The sequence below is a fragment of the Columba livia genome, chromosome 1 (assembly GCF_036013475.1).
Source record: "Columba livia isolate bColLiv1 breed racing homer chromosome 1, bColLiv1.pat.W.v2, whole genome shotgun sequence".
NCBI classification, from domain to species: domain Eukaryota; kingdom Metazoa; phylum Chordata; class Aves; order Columbiformes; family Columbidae; genus Columba; species Columba livia.
In genome coordinates, this window is record NC_088602.1 from 205545904 (window position 1) to 205560568 (window position 14665).

Sequence of the window (14665 nt, forward strand, 5' to 3'; positions counted from 1 at the left end):
CTACTAACCACCCCCCTTGTAATACACCCCAGGATGCCATTGGCCTTACGGGCCACAAGGGCACAGTGCTGGCTCATGGTCATCCTGTTGTCCACCAGGACGCCCAGGTCCCTTTCCCCTACATTGCTTTCTAATAGGTCATTCCTCAGCCTATACTGGAACCTGGGGTTGTTCCTGCCCAGATGCAGGACTCTACACTTGCCCTTGTTAAATTTCATCAGGTTATTCCCCACCCAACTCTCCAGCCTGTCCAGGTCTCTGGATGGCAGCACAGCCTTCTGGTGTGTCATCCACTCCTCCCAGCTTGGTGTCATCAGCAAACTTGCTGATAGTACACTCAATTCCCTCATCTAAACGTTAATGAATATGTCGAATAATATTGGCCCCAGTACTGACCCCTGAGGCACTCCACTAGATACTGGCCTCCAACTAGACTCCGCACCATTGACTACCACTCTCTGGCTTCTCTCCTTAAGCCAGTTTGCAATCCACCTCACTACTCTATTGTCCAGACCACACCTCCTCAACTTAGCAACTAGGATGCAATGGGAGACTGTGCCAAATGCTTTGCTGAAGTCAAGGTAGACCTAGCTTGCTTACTGCTTCTACTGGGTCTAGCTCAGGAAAAAAACTTGCTTGTCTTAGAGAACACAAATCAGCAGTCCCAAGGTCTATTCAGGAGACAGAAAGAGGTGTGGAGGAGCAGCAGAGTGAATGATGAACACTACTGGTACAAGGAAAAACAACAGGGGGAAACATTTTCTAATTCTAGACATGCAAGAATAAATTTTCATGGACAGATGGATGAGAGATCTGTGGCAGAACAGGACTCACAGGAATACAGCCTGAAAGATATTCTCAAGGATCAAATGCAGTTGGTTTACTATATAGTAATGACTACAAGAATATTTAGGTATTTACACTCTTTATTTTTACGTTTGTATTCTTTTATTTATTATAATGATTATATTATCTCATGATATTATGATTATATTATCTCATATTTATTTACAAAGATCATCCTTCTGCTTAAGGTGAATTCAGATCCAGTGGTATTTCACTGAGCTGGCTTAAAATCACACGAAATCTGCTATGGAGGGATCTGCACTGAGTGAGCTTCCCTCACCTGTTCACAGTATAATAAGCTGCTAGGGCCATGTATGTGAGAAAAATTAAGAACACAGAAGAAGCCAATTATTATGCTTAGAGGAATCATGCCTTAACAGGAGGTTTTTAGACTCAAACAAACTTGGAAAAGGAAACTAGAAATCAGCTTCTTTAATGTAAGGAAAATCTAAAAAATTCGTGTCATAGCAACCTCCATGAGTCCTGCATTCCTTTTCTCTTGGATCACATAATTTTGTGCAAGTTCGTGTCACAATAATGAGCAGAACATTGTGGCAACTACTCTGCTGCTTCACTACACCTTTTAACCTGGATTCAGCTCTGGACTCCTGTCTCCTACAGTTTTACTTCAGGAGACTGAAGCAGTAGGATGGGATCCAGGTTCATCTTTGCATTCCAAGCAGGCTACACCTCCCGCGTTTGGTTCAGGACATTTTCTAATTTAATTATGTTTGCAGTGGGATGTAGTTAAGTCACAGCTCAACCATTAACTGTGCTCTGCTACGGCATCCACCCCCCTATATTTGACTTGCTAACTGTCTAATGTTTTCCAGTGAGTCTTTGATAAGTGTGTGTTTGCAGATTTTCATGACAGACTAATAACACCAAAGGAGGCTCCAGGAATGGTTTAAGTAAATATTATGTGTATATTTTCTCAACAGTGTCTGCCTACCAGCACCTTTAGAGCTACATAATCTTATCTAGAATATGTTTGTATTCTGTTTGCTCTAACCAGCACGGTCTATACTACTTAGCAAACTGTTATTTGATTAAAACACTATGCAGAACATAACTCTAGGACACACAGTCACGTGGCTCTGAAGAGGCAGCAGTTTCTATTTCTGTCTTGCAAAATTCTGCTTGCCATCATTGGGTATTTCTTCATCAATCATAAAGAAGAATGAGTAGATGCAGGCCTTTAACTGGGCCGGGAATTCTTCAGGTATTTTAAGAAACTATTTGTTCTGCTACCCTTGTCTTCTCCCTTCTCTATTGTTATTCCCTATTTAGGTCTAAAGTTCACAAGAGGATGGATGGCTGGAATGTGGGTCCAGCTGCAAACGATTCGAATTCGCAAGAACTTCAGAGCAAGCATCTTCTCTTACTGTGTCAGGACATGACAGAACATCAATACAGGGAAGATGCTCGAGCTTGGTGGAGAGCAGATGTTAGGCATCTTAACTTTTTCTAGTAATTTATTAAATTGTCATCTTTTCGCCTGCCACCAGCAGATGGTTTAACAGTTTGGAGTGGCAGCCAAACTGAAAAGAACTGAGTAGTGCCACTGACCGCATTACGCAGACGAGAACTGATTAGGGTATTATCTTCTCACCTGAAATATAAGAACAGAGTTCCACGCTCAGCCATAGACTTCCTGGGGACATGTCTAATTTGGGGTATAATAACAGTACAGTCTAAACCATGGCAGTAGCCTATACAGACCATATACAAAATAAATTTAAGCTAAGCTAGTTACTAGTAACAGCTGTGAAAGCACAGGCTCTGAAACTCATCTGCTGCAGACAAATCTCTAATCTCTTTGGCTCAGATTTATTAAATCTATGTGTGCAGGATTTCCTATTTAGTCCGTGAAGAGAAATAATCATTTTAGAGGGCAATTCAGACTTCAGGTGTACTAAAATGGAGGTAGCAATGTCTTTCCATTGACTATCGAGGCATTCTTGGGAAGCTATAGATAAATACTGTCTATCTGTAAAGGAGGATAACAGCTTTTTTCACAGCAACATCATGAAGATGAATAGAATATGTATGGCTTAGAACAACGACAGCAATTATCTACCTCAGTTAGATCAACTTTCTTGTTTTCTGTTACACGTCTCTGCTAATAGTACACCAATAAACATCTGCTCTGTGAAAAGCAAAGTATTCCCTATCTATTTCAACAGTTTAAGGTGTTCTAGGAACCTAAGACCAGAAAGGACATCCAGTGTCACCAAGCTTGGTCCCCAGCCAATATGGGTAAACCCAAATAATGATCTCATTTGTCATATTCAAGGACTGTAGCCCAGTAAACACAGTGTTGCTGGTGCCAGTAATAAACCACAGACTTTGTGCTGAGTCTGCACGGCCTCGGGACCCAGGCACATCAGGCTTGCCTACACTTGCTTTGCCCAGCCCGGAGCTTCGCTTTAGCTGCAGCAGCAATTTTCCTAATGACCAGGTGGCTACTGCCTAATTTATTTTACTTTTGCTTATCTTCGCATAATGATGTGATTTAAGTGTAATTTTTATACAGACAGTAGTAACAAGTAGTTAAGCTGCACAGGATGAAATATTTATGATCCCAGGGTAATGACAGAATGCAGAGGAACACGGATGTGGTATCATAGAGGAGGCCTCAGAAGAGGCGATGCAGAGGGGCGGAGGCACGAGCCAATATCAGACAGGGCACAGAGTGACCCCATGGCTATAAAAAAATCACCTATTGCTGGCTAAAGAAATGCAAACCTGTGGGTTTAGGGGTAAGAAGCATCCAACATACGTAAGACACTCTATACATACTGAATTCAGGGGTAACGTGGTGTTGCAATTCAATGAATAAAAAGCAAGGTGTAAAATTGTTTAGAAAACATAAAAATAGCCAGAAGGAGAGCCCAGAGTGAGAAGGAAGTGGTCACCAGCAAGTCCTCTAGACAAAGAGGAAGAAACAACCACTATGAACATACCCCTCGCAGTGAAGCCCTTGGTACCTGAAAACTTGCCATGACCACTTCCCAGCTCCAAAAACTAAAGTGAACAGCCACACAAGCCATGGAGGTGAACAAAACACCACAGAAAGGAGTACATACTTGGAAATACGTGGATATCCACTTCAAATGTATTATTTTTGAAGCTTCCCCCTCCCAACAATATTCCTTTTTTTTCTCATAATAAGTAGATCTGGACTAATAATAATTCTTTGATTACACCATTAATATTTGAGTTACACTAACAATACATTTTTGCATTTACACAGAGGCCACATTTTATCTTGCCCGTACAAAGATTTTGAGTGTAACAACATTCAATATTAAAGCCAGTTATACCTCTTGCCCAAAACTCACAGATCTGACAAAAAAAAAAAACCCCAAACAAACAAACCACTACCAATTTTCTAGCATGAATACAGCCAATTTATATCCATTATTATCTTGTGCTCCTCTGTATCATTTCTACTTTCCATACGTTCCTGCACAGTGCTCACTCTCCTGTTAGGCACTGCAGAGGCTCATCAAGAAAAACCCATTTTAGCCTCATCTTATGGGACAGTCACTGCCCCTCACATCTTTTCTCACCATAGAAACCCCAGCACAGAAACAGAGATTATTCAGAAAGTTTACACTGAGACCTGATCCATCAGTCAAGAGAAAAAAAAACCAGCCACAACAATTTTATGCTAATTTCAAACATTTGGGTTTGCTAGAGTAGTTTTTGAGTAGTAACAAAGCGAGTTGTACGAATATAACAATCATGATAATATGGTAATAGTTTTAATTGAAGTAATTTCTGTAGACAATAAGAATTATACCCTAATGTGTTAATTAATATGATTAGGAAATGTTGTGAAAATGAGTATGTAAAATGATATAACATGATATTCAGAAAAGCATGTTTTACCAGGGATAGTTCCTCCAAGCTCTCCTCGGGGTGAGATTTATGGACGTTAACACACAAGGCTTCGGCAAGGTAAACAGCTGTTTCAATTTTAGTTATAATGAACATTAACTCTACATCCCCATTTCTGCTTAATTAAACCTCTGACTCTGCAACCAATCAAGAGCAAACAGAAAAGGTAACAGGCACTAATTGGGCCCTGTGCAATTTCAGCCTCAGCTTGTAGAGTGCTCTACCTAAACCACAAAACTTCCCCCCAAAATAAGTTTCTCTCCTGTTCCTCTCTACCAGCCTACCCAACATTTTCTTCGCTCATCAAAGCCAAACGACGTGTGAGCAGCATTAAAAAAAATTGATTGTACAAAAGCACTGCAGAATGGATAAAGTAAAAGCTTAAATTCAATGCCTTTTTATTCCTGTCCAAGTAGTCACTTCCTTACTATTTCTTATACAACATAAAGTGAAAAAGACTCCCAAACAAAGTAAAACCCTCCTGCTGGACAGCTTGACAGCAAAGTCCTGTGCTTCTTGATTAATCTTTACCCTCTCCTAGTGAGGACCATGGCTGTGTCAGCACAGAGTTAAACACCAAACACACACACCAAAGAGGAAGTAGCACACAACCTGCATTTTAAATGCACAGACAAAATACACGAGATGCACCTACTAATACAGAAAACCTTAGAAAAATGTAGTGCTGTGCCCCAAATGTGTTTTAAAGGGCCCACAGGCTCCCTGCACAAAATGTCCCCCCTTCCGCCTCTCAACACGCATCAGTCAGCGCCGAAGCAGCTTCATCTGAGGGGAACCGAGGACTCGATGTGACAGGGTGTAGACTTCTCCTACCGCACTTACAGAGGACAGGAAAAACAAAAAAGAGGAACTTATGCCCTAGAGGACACAAGACAATTTCACATTATTTCGTTAATGAATCTTTAAGACAAGATAGGATAAGAAAATCGTTGAAATACCTCACCCCTTAGATCTGGAAGTGACAGCTGCAGCCTCTCTTGAACCGCCTCACTTCACGAGCATGCTCCCGAAGGTTTCTTTCTGACCTACAACCTTTATCTGAGCTTCCTTTGTGGCTTAGTAATACAAAAAGTGTCGCTTAATCGTTACGCTTAAACCATTCGCTCGCTGGTTAACTTCTTTTCCCCCCCCTTGCAGCTGAATGCTGCAAGTTCACCCTTTTGTAAATCTAGTAGGCGAAAGCTAGGAAAAGTATCCTATGGTTCACTAGAAACACACAATAACCCTTAAAACAAATACACATATTAACTTGCGGTGCAGTAATAGTCAGTTGGGATTTACATGCACAACTAGGTTCATCTGCAAAAAGCACCATTTTGTAGCTCTCTGAAGGAAGTGGTAAATACCGTACACGCTCTCGCTGCTTCATGGGAGGCTGACTACCTAAGCCCTGAACTGAGAGCAGACCTTAAATATAAATCGCTTAATTGCTCATTTTATTTGATACCCAAGTACTTCATGCTAATAAAGTTCAGCATTAAAGGATTACAATGTGACAAATTATACGCCCATCTCATAAAAGAAATGCTACCGAAACAGAGCTGGATCTGAAAGGCTCTCGATAACGTACAGCGTACATCTAATTTTAGATGATTCCTCAATCACTGGAGAGTTTGCAGTGTACACAGCCAACCCAGCTCAATCAACTGACTTCTATCTCCATGACTCCAGGTCACATTATCTCATGAATGAACTGTTATGTAGGTCAGTCAGGAGTCATCTTCTAATTGAATGCATGTTTCAGCCTTGGCATTTATGCTCTAGATATCAGGGCTGTAGACAGTTGGGTGAGTCAAAAGAAAATATCGAAGAAGGGGCTGTGATAATTAGGCTTTGTTTCAGACAACAAGCATGGAAACAGATGCCAGCATAAGCTTGTATATAGCTGTTTTTGTTTTAACTGGATTTATACAGGTGGAAAGTGCAGGAGCAACAGGCTCAGTGGAGAGAGGATTTGCTGGGTCACAGATCAGATTTTAGCCATAAATCAAGCGCTGTCGTGCTAACGTACCTTGGCTTGGCTGGGGGGTATATTGGTCTCTGCTGAGGCACGAGCCAAATATGCATCTGCTTACTTGCAGTAACTGATACCACTGACTCTTCATGTAGGCCCCAAATGGTCCCCAAAGGAATATTTTTAGTTGCTTCCAAACCAAGGTGGATGTGAGATAACAGAACCAAAAGTTTCCATTCTTCATTGCCAATCTCCTGAGTCATATGTGTACTTACATGTTTTAAAGAGCAAGATCGTCAGGGAAACTTCCCCACATGGTTCATGAACTGTTTGTTTAACTTTCTAATCAGGAGGCTCATGTAAAACACATTAGAGTTATAGCCTGGGTAATATTTGGGTAAAATGAAGAATATCAGACTGGAGATGCTTGATGAAACTAAAGCAAGAGAGTTATTGCTTTATAGAAAAGCTTTTGATCAGACATTTCTTTTCACTTCCTGTTCAATCCAAGCTATTCTAATTTAGATGTAAAAGCAAAATTGCAACTGATTAAAATTGGGTCGGCGGCAGTTCCCATATGAGGAAACACATGGCTCACAATCAGATAAAAACCAAGCTATCTAAATTCGGCACTGCCTGTACTTTATAACTATGACCCAGCAGCTATTTACTAGTTACTTGTGTACTTTAAGTTTTCACAAACAACTCTCAAAGGATTTTCTCTTCCTTTGCGCTCCCCCAAATTTAAAAATGGTTTCTGGAGTGTAATAGGTTAAAACTACGGAAGTGAAAGCAAAACGCCCAAGGCCAAGTTTCCCCCCCCCCTCCAGCCCATATACTTGGTTGCATTTTCACCTCCTCTGTCCTGACAGCTGTTATCTTCAAGTGTGCTGAGACATGCCCATTGCTGTTCTAGCAGTCGTCTTGTTCAACTCCGAGCTTGGTTTTTAAAGCTTTAAAACCTTGATGCATGGGGGATGTAGAAGGGGTAAGAAAGTAGTAGCACATATTATGTGGGAAATATCTTTTGCCATCTTGTGCCCCACCTACTTCAAAACAGGGAGTTTTTAAGAGGCACAAAAATAGCTTTAAAACAAATAAATAAACAAAACTAAAAGCTACGACACGATCCCCCCCCAAACCCCTACCTAAACCTCTTCCTATCTCCAAAAAAGCCTTTGCTTCAGTGTTCTTCTGATCTCCCAGCAACAACTGCTTTGCACTGACGTAGTGTGATTCTTAGGAGGATGTGAAAGCAGTTACAAACATCTGTTAATTAAGCCTCAATTTGCATGTGAGATGGGTAATATACTAATTTTACAAATGGGTGTGTTAAACCACAGAATGCTGGATAGAGCTGGCCAACAGAAGTACCTGAATATCAGCTAGAAGGACAGAGACTGAGTTTCCTTGTTCTGGTTACTATTCTTCTAAATAAAATAAAGGCTCTATAAGCATACTCAGGATGTTGACAGTTTTTACTTTGCAAAAGACAAAGTCAGAATAATTTTCCAGGGAATAAATGCAGATATTCATACAAAAAACCACAAACGAGTTATGTAGGAATAAATTGCATCAGGTCCAATTTGCAAGAAAGAGTATTAATGTATTTTTAATGGCTGAACTAAGGGAAGGTCATTATACAATGTTTTAATTCTAGTACATTAGTGTTGCATTTAAATGTTAGCAGTTAATGTGATAATGACAAACTCTCCACTAGTTGTGACATCATAAAAAATAAAGGCTGTTTTAGTGTTATTTTGGAAAAAAAATAATCAGAGCTATTAGTAAGCTCCCTTACTCCAGCCATTGGGAGAATGTTTATCTTGCTATATTAATTTTACATGCAAGAAGAAAACCATAATGGGAAGTCAACAGATGTGAAAAATGTAAATCTTTGTTAAAGTGCACAATCAACAAAGGCAAAGAGGTTTTTGCTGTTGTTGTTTTGAGGGGTTATCTTTTTTGCAAATAAAATCATCTTAATGCTCCTTGACCTGTAAATGCCATTTTTAACAGAATGCAGAAAATAAATTAATAGAAGCAGGAAAAAAACATACAAACAAACAAAAAAAAAAACCCAACAAACTAACAACCTGAAAGTCAGCTTGAGAAAACAGCCTCTTCAGCAGAGATGTTAGGTTTTGATTCTTGAAAAGTCACAAGCAACCATCTGATACTCAGTACTGTTACAGTAGCCTGATGCTGCTCAAAGATAATTTTGGTTGGTTTGGGAACAGAATTCAGAGTGTTGGGTCCAGTATGTGGACATCGTGTATATTCACTAATGGTAAAGTATTCTCCTAGGATTAGCACTTACAGAAATTGAATATTTCCTTGAAGATCACACCTATATCTTCCTTTACAAGGCTCCTAAATCAAGATGGTTGTTTATCACGCTATTAAATTAGCGGAGTTTTTTTTTCCTCTTCTTCATTCACTCTATATAGATTAACATTTAGCAAAATGAAAATTTCCTGAAGGTAATTACCTGGCTGCAATTCAAGGCATTCATAAAAATTACAGTTCCCTTTGACAAGAGGTTGTGCTGGAGGGTTGGGGAGGAGGCACCATCACAGGGCAGTGGATCAGAAATTCGGAGCTTCCCAAGGATGAATGCACCACAGGGCTCTGCCGCAGCCCTTGCTCTGGTTTCCACTATCCTCTTGTTTCCTACAAGCACATTCACATTTGACCCGTGCAGGGGTTTGGTGGGCACTCTGTGTTTCTCAGTAGTTACATGCTGCCTCTTGGATTGATTTTTTTGCCCCCAGAGCTATGGCCCGTCATCTGCTGCACAGATGATACCGCACTGTGCAGCTTCGCTGTTTCCAAGTCCTGCTGTCTCAGTTGGGGCTCATCACCTCTGCAGGCACACGGTGGCAATTCTGCAAAACCACATCCTAGCAAAAAAGGGGAAACCAAGTTGCAGACTTTGCTTTCACTAGTAATTGGGTGGATTTTTTGTTCCACCCCTGACATTTTGTCTTCCCTGCAACTGTGTCACCTCTACTCAAGTGTTCACCTGATTCACCACTGCAACTATCCCAAACAAAAACAGGTTTGGCTTTGCTGTCCTACAGCTAAGCAGTTTGAGCATTTTACCACTGTGCTCAGAGTGGTACAGAATTGATTACAGGCAAGACTCTCAAACATTCCTGTAGCACAACCATCAGTGACAAAGATCTCACCAAAAAGTGGACCAAGGCAATCATGGTTTCCTTCATCTTCAACTGGCTGCATCTATGGACTTCACCACCAGTGACCACAGTATCATCTTCTTTTTTTTCTTTTATGGCTTCACTATATATATATATGTATATATATATATATTTTTTTTTTTCCCCAAACCATTAAGTTATTTATGCAAAACACATCAGTTTACATTAAAATTTAAATTAGCTTTTACATGATGTGCCTGCCGCATCTCCTTTCTCCATCCTGTTAAAAATCTGCCTTACCTCCAGTCAGTAGCTGCTTATGCTTGCTTCCTCTTTTCAAATACCTCCAAATCTCTTCTTATACTTACTAACTTTCTCTTTTCTGCCAGGTGTGGTACACTTTATATAGTGAATTTGCATCAGTGTTTTGAGGAACGTTTAAATCTCTGGTCAGTTTATCTGCACAGGTGAACGGAATATTTAAAGGTTTTCTTCTTTTTTAACAGATATACAATACATCCTTCCTTTTAGGCCTTGAACCCATGTCCCTAACATGCAGAAACAGATTACACTAATACTCTTGTCTGAAGAAGTATGTAAGCTTATGCAAAATAAAATAAAATACATCAGCAAGGCAGTAGCTGACATCTTCAGGGTGCCCACTAAACTATTAACTAAGCATGCAAATGGACAGTGTATAATAAAAGACCTTCTTTTGGGACAATTTATGCAATTATGAATATGTAAGTTATGTTCTCATATTCCAGTTTGACCTGTGCTTACTGAAATGTTGACAAGGACGCTCATATTCTGACTGTAAGTCATGTTTTTGATGCATGCAAAAACCAAGTACAAATCAAAACTGAAAGAACAGAACCAGTTAGATTACACCAGATCCTCAGGTTTCACTTTAAAAAATAGACAAAATAAGTTTTCAGTCCACAAGGCTACAATGAAGAAAGAAATAAAATGTGAAACAAGAGTATCCTAGAGGTTTATGGTTCTCAAGACAAAGAAATATCTATCTGATTAGGTTTTTACATTCTGTTTTTTCACAGAACTCTTGCAGTTTTTGATAAATTTAAAGACTTCTAAAGGCAGGACACTATTTTTAATGACCTGAATTTAGCAGCACCTTCCAATTTTGCAGCTTGTTTTATCTTACTCTAAGGCCTTTGACTGTTTGAATTCACAGTGAGATATGAATGAAATTTTTCTATGCTTGACTCACTGTAGACTGGATCTAATGCAAAGATTAGCACCAAGAACTGATTCACGTCAAAGTTTGAAGAGGGAGGTGTTCTAGTGGGTCTTACTATGGAATAATTGTTTGTATTTTGCCCAGACTACTTTGCCTAGATTTTAAGCACTTGGCTTCATGGAAATGCAAAATTGCCCCTGCATCCCCCCAAAAGTCGGTCTGAGATTACTGTTGTTGGGCTCACAAGACATTTGAATGGGGATCAAGAAAACATGTAGACAACAGGATATGCTACACAGCACTGCATCTCACTGCAGACTTTCTCTGGTGTGGAGATAACCAAGATAGTTAATATCACATAAAGGAAATCAGAAAATAAGAGGCTGAAAGGAAGGAGGATGAAAAAATAAAATAAAAAACAAACCCCCAAAAACCCCACATTCATCCCCGAGTCTCATCCAAATCCAAGTCGCCCAAATTTAGTCTTGGCTCCTTTTACGCTGAAAGTTTTGCTATTTGTTCAACTGGGGAAAAGGCAGCTGGAAAAGAGATAAGAAAGGCATGAAAATGGAAGGTCTTACAACAACCAAGCTTGGCTTAGAATAAGGATCACGTTACATTGGATAAATCAAGTGTAATGGTATGTGATAGGGGCAGGTAAAGACAGGAGCACTAAGGAGTGCAGCTGTGGTTTAATGCTTTCCTCGGCACGCTGTCAACGGGGTTTTGTTATCAACCTCGAATGGTTGACTATCACACACCTAAGCAAAGCGAGAAAAAATTCCATCAAGGAATATTTACAGGGCAAAAAGGTTAACGAATATTGAAAAGTGGGACTGAACTCATTGCAGAACACAGGTGGGAAAAGAAATTTGGAAAAGCTGAAAAGGATGAATTTTGGTGCAGATCAATGCTGGAAAGAAGTAAAAAATCACTTGGACTTGAAATTCAAACTGAAAGCGGGAGGTTGCATGAGGACTGCATTATTGAATATCCTATCACAGCCAGCAGCGGAACCATTTAGCAGAACCAGATATTTTAAAAGGTCCTGAGACAAGGAAGAGCATTGGTTACCTCCTCTAAGAAAACTGAAAAAATTATGTAGGTTTTAAAGATTATAAACAATATTTTAAAGATCTCTGCATTATTTTGTGAAGGACAAAGATTTTACTGAAGTTTGTAGAGAATTATATTGGTAATTCTTCTGCATAACTGACAAATTACATAGAACACAGAGATCAACTACAATAAAAGGAAAAGATTCACCTTAAAAAAGAGGATATTTGGGATTGGGAACCCATTGGAAATTAGTAAATTGGTGAAAAAAAAAAATCCTACTTAATCTTTTAGAAGCAGAACTTGTATACAGAGTATTAAAGATTAATATTTTCCAGTTTTAAAGTGAGTTAATAAAAAGAGGGAAACATCACATTTCTTCATTAAGGTGCTTATGTATATGTAATAAATACACAGCACATCTCAAACTCACTTTTCTCTTGAGTCTCCCAATCATTTCACCTTTTTTCCTTTCTTCTTTGTTTCGTTTTAAAGCCTATGATCTTACAGTGAAATGAATAAGCAGAAATATATTGACAGAAAGAAGTTTTAGATGATGAAACTTAGACAGGAAGTTTTACATTCATACTGTAGATTGAAACTAAAAGCTAAAAACATGAAAGCAACTGAAAACTCAGTTTGCTTGCATTTTAATACCTTCTTGCTAAGCCTGAAAGTTTTGCATTTTATAATAGGAATTATGTGAATACTGACAGATGAACCTAAGTTTCAGCACTAATTTTTAAATTTCTGAATTTACAAATACTTTACATATTGCCAAATTACCTAGGGGTTACTATATCTAACTGAGATTTAGGTCCACGTGGGAGCAAAAAATAATAAAATTGTAATTGGAGACAGTTGTATTGACAGGAAAAATACGGGATTTATGTAAAAAATCAAGTATTTCAGGGAAGAATGAAGAAGGATGAGCTGTTTACAAGTTATTGGATTCCCAACGCTTTGATGCAAAATTTGCCATTTTGCAGAGGTTCTGCAAGACCTTCCCCCCATGCCACTATAGAGATCTTCTCTTGTAACTTTTGCCCAGCTCTGCAGACCTTAAAGCTCAAAATGAGAACAAACACCCAGGAAGGCACATGCATAGGGTTGCAAACACCTGTGCACTGTTTCCATACTATAACGGAGCTTCCTGTGTGAAGGTCATGGCACACAGCAGCATGAGCCACTTGTGACTTACCATCACAACAGCTCCTTTTTCCCCCTGAAACCTTCACATTATGGGAAGGAGTCATAATGTTCCCAATGTATGGTACCCAACCAGCCAAATCCATAAGTTGATCCAACATATTTTCAGCAAGGTTTTACCCAGGAAAATACCCATCGGTAGTAAACTAAAACATTCTGAAGGCATGCACTAGGATTTTCCTCCAGCTGCCACCATGTTGAGAAGGTCTTATAAGAGGGAATAGTGCAAGTGTTTTCTAGTTCTTGGCATTTTCCTGTTATTTCAGTGGGACTTTGAAAAAGATAGTGCCTTTTGCTAGCTGCAAAAGCAAGAAAGTCTCTGGCCAGGTCTTTAGGAAAGAAGAAGTTTGCAGTTCACTGAGGTGAAGGCAAGAGCAAGGCTACTTCTTCTAGCCATGCTGCTGCCTTGCCCTGTACTTGACCCTGTATAATGTTCACATGTAAAAGCATGGGAAACCACGTCCTAGAAAGAAATGCTGTGAAGGTTTGAAGTGTCACCTCTTCTGTTGTGTGGTACCATCCGCTCAAAAAACATGAAAAAAAAAATAAAGACATCTTAAAAACTCCAAAATATAGATGGAAATGGAAAAAAAATAAAAGTATTTATTTTAAAACTCAAGTGTTGGAGCCTAAAGCATCATTCATCTTACCAACTTTTGTCCCATCCAGTTAATGATGAGACAGGCAAGATGAGCTGCCCCTGCCTGCAGCTGGAAACCCAGCAAGTCCTCTGGACTGTTCATTCTCCTCCAGGGTCAGAGACAACAGTGAGGATCCTGCCCCAGGGCCTGACCCGGCTGCCTATTTCCACAAGTTTGCCTGTAGCCTGGGCTCCAACTGAGAACAAGGTGAACAGAAGAAGATGATGAGGGCAACTTGGTCGAAGTGTTACATGATACCTGACACACCAGGACTTTTGGAGAGGGTAAAAAAGTAAATGGTAAAAGATTTAACAGTAGTATCTAAACAGTAAGTCTGATAACTTCAACATCATGTCCTACTCTTTTTCACACAGTTCCTTTTGGACTCCTCTTCACTCAAGAAGTGGCCCTGAATCATAAGGTGCCTTTGGATGGGAAACCTCCCTCATGTCAGCAGCTAATATTGTTTCACCTTAACAAAAATGACCCAACTACATCAGCATTTTTCTGACACACATACCTTCCACAAGTACTGAGCTCACACTTACTATGACTCCAGTTATCTGCTCTGAGTAGCGAGTTTTTGCACAAGCTCAGTCTAATGCATCATAGAGCCAAACAATTTTTAGCACAAAAGTTCTTTAAATCTCTTCCTTCCAAAGAGTCTTTC

At 39.6% G+C, this 14665-nt stretch overlaps 1 protein-coding gene across 30 annotated transcripts in view; it reads right to left on the bottom strand.

The window, feature by feature from the left end:
- Positions 1 to 14665, bottom strand: part of CELF2 (CUGBP Elav-like family member 2) — a 562200-nt gene that overhangs the window by 200146 nt on the left and 347389 nt on the right. The window contains exon 1 of one of the 30 annotated variants that reach the window (XM_065050158.1): positions 5712 to 7523. The exons of 27 other annotated variants lie outside the window; for them this stretch is intronic. The gene's annotated coding sequence lies outside the window, so the exon portion shown is untranslated. Of the gene's footprint in view, positions 1 to 4743; positions 5683 to 5711; positions 7524 to 14665 lie in introns of those variants that run through there. 2 more of the 30 variants (XM_065050155.1, XM_065050160.1) reach the window with 2 other exon arrangements.